The sequence below is a fragment of the Myotis daubentonii genome, chromosome X, assembly GCF_963259705.1.
Source record: "Myotis daubentonii chromosome X, mMyoDau2.1, whole genome shotgun sequence".
In the NCBI taxonomy this organism is placed as follows: Eukaryota; Metazoa; Chordata; class Mammalia; order Chiroptera; family Vespertilionidae; genus Myotis; species Myotis daubentonii.
The window spans coordinates 102896850-102907974 of record NC_081861.1 but is presented as its reverse complement, the minus strand read 5'-3'; the positions used below and the strand labels follow the sequence as shown (position 1 = coordinate 102907974).

Below are 11125 nucleotides of genomic sequence, written 5' to 3'. Positions count from 1 at the left end.
AATAGTAAGTGCTATAGAACTGTTAGGTTGTTGCTGTTGTTGGCAGCGGTGGTGGTGGTGGTGGTTCTGGTAGAGTTATTCCGAAGAATAATGAGTGGTAAAACTAATATAATGTCATTTCTGAGAAGTTAGTTTCTCCAGGACAAATTATTCAGGACATTCATAAGTTGTTAAACTTGATGAAACAAAGCATTTAAATTGATTATTAATGTCTAATCCACATTTAATGATAATATGTTGAAGTTACTTTTAGCTCAAAAACAGAAGGTGCCCAGGAGGCTGCAATATGGCAGTGGAAGGAGAGGGCCTGGAGTCTGGCTGAGTAAAACCACCAATTCTTTTTTTTTTTATTTCTATATTGACTAAGGTATTACATATGTGTCCTCATCCCCCCATTATCTCCCAAACCCCCCACTCATGCCCTCACCCCCCTGTTGTCTGTGTCCATTGGTTAGGCTTATATGCATGCATACAAGTCCTTTGGTTGATCTCTCCCCCTTACCCCCACCTTCCCCTACCTTCCTTCTGAGGTTTAACAATCTGATTGATGCTTCTCTATCTCTGGATCTAAAACCACCAATTCTTGCAACCATCAGGAGGACTGGGAAAACATAATTGGCCTCTGTGATCAGACCAACAAAAGGGTTTGAAGAGCCACTGATAGCTGTCCTACTGCTAGCCCACAAAATCCAGTCTCTGCAGGAATGCGAGGCAGTTCAGGCACCAATGGTTCTGGAGTCATGTATGAAGAACTGTGGGAAGAGATTTCATAATGAAATGGGAAAGTTCCAGGTTTTTTAATGTGTTTATCAAAGTTGTCTCTTCAAAGTACCTGAGGGACAGGGTGTCTGAGAAAGTGAATACCAAGGTTACCGAGCTACTTTATAGCTGGACATTGGCCCTGCCAGAAGAAATGAAGATCAAGGATGCCTACCACATGTTTCAGATACAGGGCATAGTGCAGTCTGATTCACTGATCCCCTCTCCACCATCATTTCCAAACCCTCCCCCCCTTTTTGATGATAAGGATAAATCCAAGCTTTTAGCCAAGTTTTTGAAAAACAAAAACCCAGCTGACCTGCAAGAGGCTAATAAGCTCATCAAGTCCATGGTGAAGAAAGATGAGGTGCACATCCAGAAGATGAACAAGCATTTGCAAACTATATAGGAGGTTAATAACAATGTGAGGCTGTTCAGTGAAATACTACTTCATTACAGTCAAGAGGATTCATCAGAGGCAGATAAAAAGCACATGAAGGAGCTATTTGATCAGTGTGAGACTAAGAGGCGGATGTACTCAAACTAGCCAGGGAGATAGAGGACAATAGTTTGGGGGACATCCTGGGAGTCAGTGACAAGCAGGTCACAAACTCAGATAAAACAATCGTTGAAGGGCAGGTCATCAATGGTGAGGTGGCCACCTCAAAATGTCTGACTGTGAAGGAAACTACCATTCCAGTAACCAAGGTACACTCATTGATCTTGTGGAGTTAGCTACAACACACAGCTCATCTCCAGTATGGTCCCAGCCCCCAGCCCGGCTTCCTCAGGCATTCCTTTCTCCCTCCACTTCCCTAGACCTCAGGACCTGGGTACAGCCACTAGTCCAGCCAGGCCAAGCCCCCTCCCCTCAGGGCCTAACAACAAAAGCAAACCCTCTGTTTGCTGGATGAGGAGCTGCTCTGCTTGAGCCTCACTGACCCAGCCCCTAGGGCTCCTCCCAAAGAGTCAGCTGGAAACAGCCAGTGGCCCCTATTCCAGAATGAAGAGTCAAACCTGGACTTCTTCAGCTCTAAACCTGGGACTGCTGTCTGTAGCCCCTTAGACAGACCTATCCTCCAGCCCTTAGCAACCCCTACAGACAACTCCCAAGCTTTACTGCCACCCACCTTCCCAGTTCCTGTGGTCCCAGCCAGAATTTCTGCTCCAAAAGCAGGCTTTTTGTTCCCCACTGGACTGACCTCAGCTTTGGCCCCAAAGACTGAGCCCACAGCCCCTGGATACCATGGCTCATCTTTCAGTGACAGCACCCTACACCAGCTGGATGCCCTTGATTAGCTAGTAGAAGAAGCCAAAGCGACCTCAGGCCTGGTGAAACCCATGCCCTCCAGCTTCTTATCCAGGGCCACCACCTCTCATCTGATCCCTACCAGCATCTCAGCTAGGCTTTTCCTGCCATTATCATGGGTCCTCACAGTCCTCTCTTCCATTTACCTGTCTTCCTGTCCCAAGGGAGCCCCATGAAGGGGCCTGAGCTTTCTTTGGGCAGTGTCCATGTCTCCCTGGAATCTGTCAAGCCTAGCAATGCCCTTTCTGTTACAGCCTATCATAAAAACATCTTCCACATCCTCTTTCACTTTGCCAAGTTATGTCAGTCAGGAAAGGCTGATGTGCTGGTGGTGGTTGTGTCCATGCTGAATATGGATCCCGTGCCTATCAACAGCATTGTGCTGCAGGTCACACATCAATGACAGTGAAGTTGCTGCCACCCTATGGGACAAAACTCCCTCCATTTAGCCCCTTCCAGTACCTACAGCCATCACCCAGGTCATGCTGCTGGCTAATCCACTGAAGGTAAAGACAAAGTTTCAGGCTGACCTTCACCCTGAGGGAGCAGCTGAGCATGGAGGTGGGTGAGGTGGACCAGTTCGGTTCTGTGGAGCAGTAGGGGAACCAATGAGCCTGGAGGATGCTGTCATCTCCACTTTGAAACCCAAGGAGGTTGTCCTGAGACAAGTGGGCTCTCCAGGTCCAGTCATTCTCCATATCCTGACCATAGTGCTTAGAGCTTTGGTATTGAGCAGGGCCCCTGGGCATTGCTGCCAGGAGTTGAGTTGCTGCTGTGATGGGCTCTCCTCCTTTGGTCCCTTAAAATGACCTGTTTTTATGTACCTGTGTGACTTGAAATGTACTATTGGGTGGGATGTGGCCACAAACTCTGCACTATTCCCCTGGGTACACAGACCCAAGGCTTTGCAGGGGTCCTCAAACTACGGCCCGCGGGCCACATGCAGCCCACCGAAAACATTTATCCAGCCCGCCGGGTGTTATTTGCCGCCGCTGTGTGCATAGGAATTTGTTCATAGTTTTATTTTTTAAAATATAGTCCGGCCCTCCAGCGGTCTGAGGGACAGTGAACTGGCCCCCTGTTTAAAAAGTTTGAGGACCCCTGTTTCCCCCCTCATGCTGGTATCCCCTGATGCCACAAGGGAGGAGGTCTCTAAAGAGACTTGGGGTCTCTCCTCAAGGACCAGGTCCTCACCACCCCCAGAGGCCTCAGCTCTCCCACCCCCACACCCGCCATGCTGCTCTGTGCTCCCCTGCTGGCAGGATCCTATTCTTACCTCCAGGGAGGTGGGCAAAATCCAGTGATCCCAAATGGGCCTGGGCACAGAGAAAGGAGTTGGTGTGCTGCCTTCCATGGCAGCATCAGCATGGAATGGCCACTAGATTATAAGTATATGCTTGTCCCAGGTGGTAGCAGGCTGTGTCCTATGGACATTTCAGCAGGGAATTAGAAATAGAACTTACCCTCAAAGCAGCCCAAACTAAAGATAGAAAAGAAAATCGAAGAGAACCAATGTTTCCCCTTCTCCAGAAGCAGGTATTTGGAGCTTTTGGGGAAAAGTGTGCCTCCCACATGGGAACAGGCCAGCCTGCTCACTACCTCTTGCTTGGCATGAAATAGATTACTTTCTTGCCCTTTGATTCTCTGAATAGAGGACAGCTGCCCCCTCTGCATCTTTCTGTCTTGACTTCCAGATGGCCTGTGGTATGGCATACAGTCAGGAACAAAAGGCCTCAGGGTCAGATACATTGCACTAGGCTTACCTGCTGCCCAGAAACTCTGACTTCCTTCAGCTGCCGAGGGATACTATCAGCAAGATGTTGGGTCTGGAGGTGGTGAGATTGGGGGCCATGCTTGAATTGAGTCACCAGATCCTATTGTTTCAACAATGCTCAGCCCCAGCTAGCTTGTGCCAGACTCTATGTAGAGACTCACACAGCTATTAGGACATAGGTAAAAGAAAAGGAAAGTACTGCTGGAGAAGTAACAGAATGACATCCTAGAGGGTTTTAAATGCCAAATTGAGAAACTTGGACATTAGGCTTGGCCAGACGACAAAACTCTTTTATTTAATAAAAGAAATGTATGCTCTCATGTTAAGTGTTCTCAACACACACACACACACACACACACACACACACAAACACAACACAAGGAAACTCTGGGAGGTGTTGGATATATCTATTACCTTGATTGTAATAAAGGTATTACAGGTATTTGCATATTTCTAAATTCATCAAATCTTATACAAAAAAAACAAGTGTAGTTTTAGTGTATGAATTATAACTCAGTAAAGCTGTTTTTAAGAAGAAATGTAGGCTTATATTTTTAAAAATAATGCAAATGCTACAGAAAAGTATAAAATGAAAACTAAAATTATCCTCCATCTACACTATCCAGAGTCACTTATAATTAAACAGTTCTTGTGCAACTTGCAAGAAATGTCTCTCATAGAATTTTTTTTAAGTCTTTATTTGCTATGTACTGTATGTACTACAGTCACCCTGATGTAACACAGCGACTGTATTGCACCATGTCTGGGTTACACAAGTGCTGAAAGCAAAAAGTGCCCCACAAGTACCACCTGACCTGCTTGAAAGGCAACTGAAAAAGAAATCACCAAGCTCTATTTAAAAACTAAGAAAACCGAAATTCCCTTTCTGCCCTTGACAAATATTCATCAGTGTAATATTTCTCATTTGCACATGCTGGTGGACCCTGCTCCGCTGGCATGGATGAAAAAAAGCAAATGTCTTACAAAGCTGATGCAACTCCTCACTAACTATATTATCTGCTTTAGCCTTTCAGCCAAGAAATAATCAGTGAATAAGAGGGGGCCTTTTTTTGTCAGGGATAGTCACAAATTACTAAATTTCAGATAATACAGCTGTACTAAAAAAATTGTAATAGTGACAAGAAAAAATCATGGCATAAATGTAATAGAAGGAAATGAGAAAATGGAATTTGGTCATGTAAATATGCTCCAAGTGGAAATAACTGAGATGAAATAGCTAAACCAAGAGGTCCATGCTGGGATAACATGAGACAGTCCAGCTTGTTTAATACTTGGCATGGAGGAGGGGGCGTATTTAACCGTTCTGAACATGGAATAAATCACAGGCAGCATTACAGAGTGTTAAGAAAACACACATAAGAAGGTTCTTGAAAATGTTTAGAGATAAAATCAGCTGATAGAGCATATTTAAGGTCTATCAAGCATTCTTGTGAGGGGAGCCTAATAGATGCCAGTAATTTGGTAAATTAACAAAATATATAGGGCAGATAGAAATTGCCAGGATCACATATTTCTTGTCTATATATCTAGATATATAGAGATAGATAGATTTATTGATATACAAACATTTGCTTTTTCTTTTATCTCCCTGCTAAATTTCAACTTTCTCTTTGAGTAGCTATATATAACATTATATGTGTGTGAACTTAAACATTTCTTTCACATACCCTAAGCTTCATCAAAACTGAATTGCTGCTTGTCCATTAATAGTCTGCAGTACCTAAGGTCTGTGCCTTTATTTTTGCTGTTTCCTTCATTATGAATGTCCTTTTCTTTAATCCATTCCAATTGCACCCCCCTAGTGGGATAACTAAATATTACTCTCCTGTCAAAGCCAACCCCAAAGCTAGCTTAAAAGTCACCTCTTTTACCTAAATCTTCCCAATTTCCACTCTCACTCCTCTCCACCCACCCCACCACATTCACAAGCTCTCTCTCTTCTAACACCATCATAAGACTTAATCTGTATCTCTTTTTTAACTTTATTGCTGAAAGTATGCCAGATGTACCCTTTTTTTCCCATTCACTCTCTCCTTCCCGCACCCACCCCTCCCAGGCCTTCACCACACTATTGTCTGTGTCCATGAGATATGCATATATGCATATAAGTTCCCCAATAATCTCACCCCCACCCCCACCCCCACCTTCTCTCTGAGATTCCTCAGTCTGTTCCACACATCTATGTCTCTGGATTGTTTTGTTCATCAGTTTATTTTGTTTATTACATTCCACATATGAATGAGATCACGTGACGCTTACCTTTCTCTGACTGGCTTATTTTACTTAACATAATACTCTCCAGGTCCCTCCATGCTGTCTCAAAGGGTAAGAGATCCTTCTTTGTTACAGCTGCATAGTAGTCCATGGTATAAATGTACCACAACATTTTATTCGCTCATCTATTGATGGGCACTTGAGTTGTTTCCAGATCTTAGCTATTATAAATTGTGCTGCTATGAACACAGGGGTGCATATATTCTTTCCGATTGATGTCTCAGGCTTCTTAGGATAAATTCCTAGAAGTGGGATCACTGGGTCAAATGGGAGTTCCATTTTTAAGTTTTTGAAGGCACTCAATACTGTTTTCATAGTGGCTACCAGGACTGCATTCCCACCAGTGTACTAGGATTCCCTTTTCTGCATATCCTTTCCAGCCCTTGTCATTGGTTAATTTGTTGATGGTAGCCATTCTGACAGGTGTGAGGTGATACCTCATTGTTGTTTTAATTTGCATCTCTGATGATTAGTGACTATTTTTTCATATGTCTCTTGGCCTTCTGTATACCCACTTTGGAGAAGTGTCTATTTAGGTCCTTTGCCCATGTTTTAATTGGATTGTTTGTCTTCCTTTTGTTAAGTTGTATAAGTTCCTTATATATTTTGGAAATTAACCCCTTATTAGATGTATCATTGGCAAATACGTTCTCCCATGTGGTGAGCTCCTTTTTCAAATTGTTAATGTTTTCTTTTGCTGTGCAGAAGATTCTTATTTTGATGTAGTCCCATTTGTTTATTTTCTTATTAGTTTCCCTTGCCCTAGGAGATGTATTGGCAAACATATTTGCCATGAGAGATGTCTGAGATTTTGCTGCCTTTGATTTCTTATATGACATTTGCCACTAGGAGGTTTCTGCATGATGAAAAACGTACGTGTTTTGCCTGCATTATGGGCCAGTAAACTCTTTGATAAAAAGCTCATAATAGTCCTTGCCAGTTTTGCTCAGTGGATAGAGTGTCGGCCTGCAGACTCAAGGGTCCCAGGTTCGATTCCAGCCAAGGGCACATGCTTGGGTTGCGGGCTCGATCCCCAGTAGGGGGCATGCAGGAGGCAGCTGAGCAATGATTCTCTCTCATCATTGACATTTCTATCTCTCTCTCCCTCTTCCTTCCTCTCGAAAGTCAATAGAGAAATATATATTTAAAAAATTCTTTTAAAAGAAAGCTCAGAATGGATTCATCTTTGTATTCCTCACCTAGCAAACATATCCCAAACACACACACACACACACCACCACCACCACCACCACCACCACCACCACCATCACCACCGCCACCACCACCACCACCAACAACAACAACAAAAACCTTAGCACAGTGCCTTTAACCGCTTCAGTGCTCATATTTATAGAGCAGTTGTATTGTTTATGGTGGATTTATATACAAAAGGTTGAAGTAAATTTTGTTTGGATGCAATAGATAAGTTAACATATGAAAATCAGTAGCAATAATTTTTACCATCATTATGATTTTTATCATCAGCTACAACTTAGCAAATGCCTATTGTTAGGTATTAACATTATTTCTAATATGCACAGCAATTGAGCAATGACCTATTATTATCCTCTATACTCTGTTTCCTATATGAGGGAAAGTGAGTCTCAGAGAATTGAAGTAACTTGACCAAGATCACACAACTAAAGTTGTATGAGTTCTTTATATATTTTGAAAATTGACCCCTTATCAGTTGTGTCATTGGCAAATATGTTCTTCCATGTAGTGAGCTCCATTTTCATTTTGTTGATGTTTTCTTTTGATGTGCAAAAGATTTTTATTTTGATGTAGTCCCATTTGTTTACTATGGGGCTAGGAATTAAAAAGAGCAGAGCTAGGAATAGAAACTAGGCCTGCCTTACTTCAAAGTCCGTGCTCTTTTCATTAGCACATTTTCCCCGAAGCACTTTCACAACTATTACCTTATTTGAACCACCCAACAATAATGTGAAGTTGGCAGGGCTGGGTATGCTCTCTCATCAACACCCCATTTATTGTTGCATCTCCCATTGGTATACTCCAACCTTCCTCTCGAGTCCCACTGAAGGTCTACAACCCCCTTTAGCAATCTACAATCCTATAAAGACAATACCACCCCCAATGCCTGATTAAGACCTTTAGAGGTGAGCTTAAGCATTAAAAGATAGTCTCCTATTCTGTCATTTTAAAAATGCTAACCCATAAATTTAAATTGTATCTTTCACTGACCAAAATGGACATAATCTGAGTTTTTAAAGCTTCTTTCTAAATTTTCTAATGCCATCTTCCCTTCTCCCCCTTCTTCCCTTCCCTCCCTACAATCTACTTTCCCCCTCTTTCTTCCTGTTCTTCTCCCTTTCCCTTTCCCCCTCTCTCTTCTGCCATGCTGATGCCATCAGCTTGGACTTAGTCTGCTTTCTGGGTGAACCAACAGGGGAAAATCCCAGGGAGTAGGGGTCCACGAAGTAGACGAGAAGCCCAGATCCCTATAAAACAGTGGTTCTCAACCTTGGCTGCATATTAGAATCACCTGGGAATCTTTTTAAAATCCTGATCTGGGCCTCATCCTCCAGAAATTCTGTTTCTTTGTTACTAATGTTGTGGCCTCACCCCAGAGTTTAGAACTCTGTGAGGTAGTATTTCAATAGGAATAACTTTTCCCAAAGTGACAGCTAATCAAGGGGAAAGGTCACCTTAGTATGCGAATGCCAAGAAATAAAATAAGATGTTTTGTTGAATTGTACAGTTGAAAACTGTATGGTTTTGTTAACCAGTATCACTTAGTAAATTCAATAAAATAAAACAAAATAAGAAGATGGTAAATGTTGTAAAGGGAGATAAAAGGGTGACAAATTTTGACTCCTTCACAGTTGTACTGGTGTAGACACTGTTTCTATTCCATTACCTGGTGCTCTGGATCTATTATATGAGTAAGGGAAATTCTTGGAAAGTTTTTCAGCTTCTAAAGTAATTTGAATCATGCTGTCCCATTACTATATGGTTTTGATGACAATGAAAAGTTTCTATCTGTGCTAAGCACATTATGGGTTAAACTTAAGAAAGGGCTGCAACACAACCATCCGAATTATCCTTAAAATTTTTCAAAAAGGCCCTGGCCCATAGCTCAGTTGGTCAGAGCATCATCCTAATATGCCAAGGTTTGGGGTTTGATCTCCAGTCAGGGCACAGACAATTACACCTCATTTCTTGAGTTCAATAAAAAAAAAATATTTCAGAGCCAGGAACTCAAATTATAAGAGAAAATTTATTTAGAAAGTTATAGAGGTAGTAGAAGTGAGCCAGTTGGGCTGCATAGGTTCAGGAAACAAGTTACAGAAGCAAAATAAGGGCCCTTTAGCAATCCTGAGAGTAAAGAACAAAGTAGGAGGGATCTCAATACCAGATATCAAGCTATATTACAAAGCCACTGTTCTCAAAACTGCCTGGTACTGGCACAAGAACGGGCATATAGATCAATGGAATAGGATAGAGAACCCAAAAGTTGACCCAAATCACTATGCTCAATTAAAATGACAAAGGAGGCAAGAGCATACAACGGAGTCAATACAGTCTCTTCAATAAATGGTGTTGGGAAAATTGGACAGATACATGCAAAAAAATGAAACTAACTAGACCACCAATTTAGACCATAAACAAAAATAAGCTCAAAATGGATAAAGGATTTAAACACAAGACGGAAAACCATAAAAATATTGGAGGAATCCATAGGCAGCAAAATGTCAGACATTTGCTGAAGCAATATCTTCACCAATACAGCTCCTAGAGCAATGGAAACTAAAGAGAAAATAAACAAATGGGACTACATCAAAATAAAAAGCTTCTGCACAGCAAAAGAAACCATCAACAAAGCAACAAGAAAGCCCACTGCATGGGAGAACATATTTGCCAATGCTATTTCAGATAAGGGTTTAATCTCCAACATTTACAGGGAACTCATACATCTTAACAAAAGGAAGAGCAACAATCCAATTTTTAAAAATGGGATAGGGACCTAAATAGATACTTTTCTAAAGAGGACATACAGAAAGCCAAGAGACATTTGAAAACATGCTCAAAGTCACTAATCATCTGAGACATGCAAATCAAAACAACAATGAGGTACATCTCACACCTGTCAGAATGGCTATCATCAACAAATGAACAAAGGACAAGTGCTGGTGAGGATATGGAGAAAAAGGAACCCTCATGCACTGCTGGTGGGAATGCAGACTGGTGCAGCCATTATGGAAGACAGTATGGAGTTTCCTCAAAAAAACTAAAAATGGAACTCCCGTTTGACCCAGTGATCCTACTTCTAGGAATATACCCCAAGAAGACAGAAACACCAATCAGAAAGGGTATATGCAGCCCTATGTTTATAGCAGCACAATTTACAATAGCTGAGATTAGGAAACAGCCTAAGTGCCCATCAGCCAATGATTGGATTAGAAAACTGTGATACATATACACGATGGAATACTATGCTGCTGTAAAAAAGAAGGAATTCCTACCATTTGCAACAGCATGGATGGAACTGGAGAGCATTATGCTAAGTGAAATAAGCCAGTCAATGAAAGAAAAATACCACATGATCTCACTCATTTATGGATAATTAAGACCACTATAAACTGATGAACAAAAATAGATACAGAGGCAGAGCAACATCCAACAGACTGTCAAACTTCAGCGGGAAGGCTGGGGAGGGTTGAGGTGGGGGTAAGAGATCAACCGAAGGACTTGTATGCATGCATATAAGCATAACCAATGGACACAAGACACTGGGGGGTGTGGAAGGCCAGGGGAAGGTCAAGGGGAGAAAAATAAGGAGACATATGTAATACTCTTTGTAATACTTTAAGCAATAAAACAAAATTTAAAAAAAAGAAAAAAACAATAAAAAGATGGTGAATCTACACAGTGGAATACTACACTGCTGTAAAGAGGAAGGAATGGCATGGATAGACCTGGAGAGCATTATGCTAAGCAAAATAAGTCAGTCAGAGAAAGATAAA

General features: G+C 41.9%; 1 pseudogene; it reads left to right on the top strand.

The window, feature by feature from the left end:
• Positions 1–560: 560 nt before the first annotated feature.
• On the top strand, positions 561–2680 carry LOC132223575 (ADP-ribosylation factor-binding protein GGA3-like; annotated as a pseudogene).
• Positions 2681–11125: the final 8445 nt, after the last annotated feature.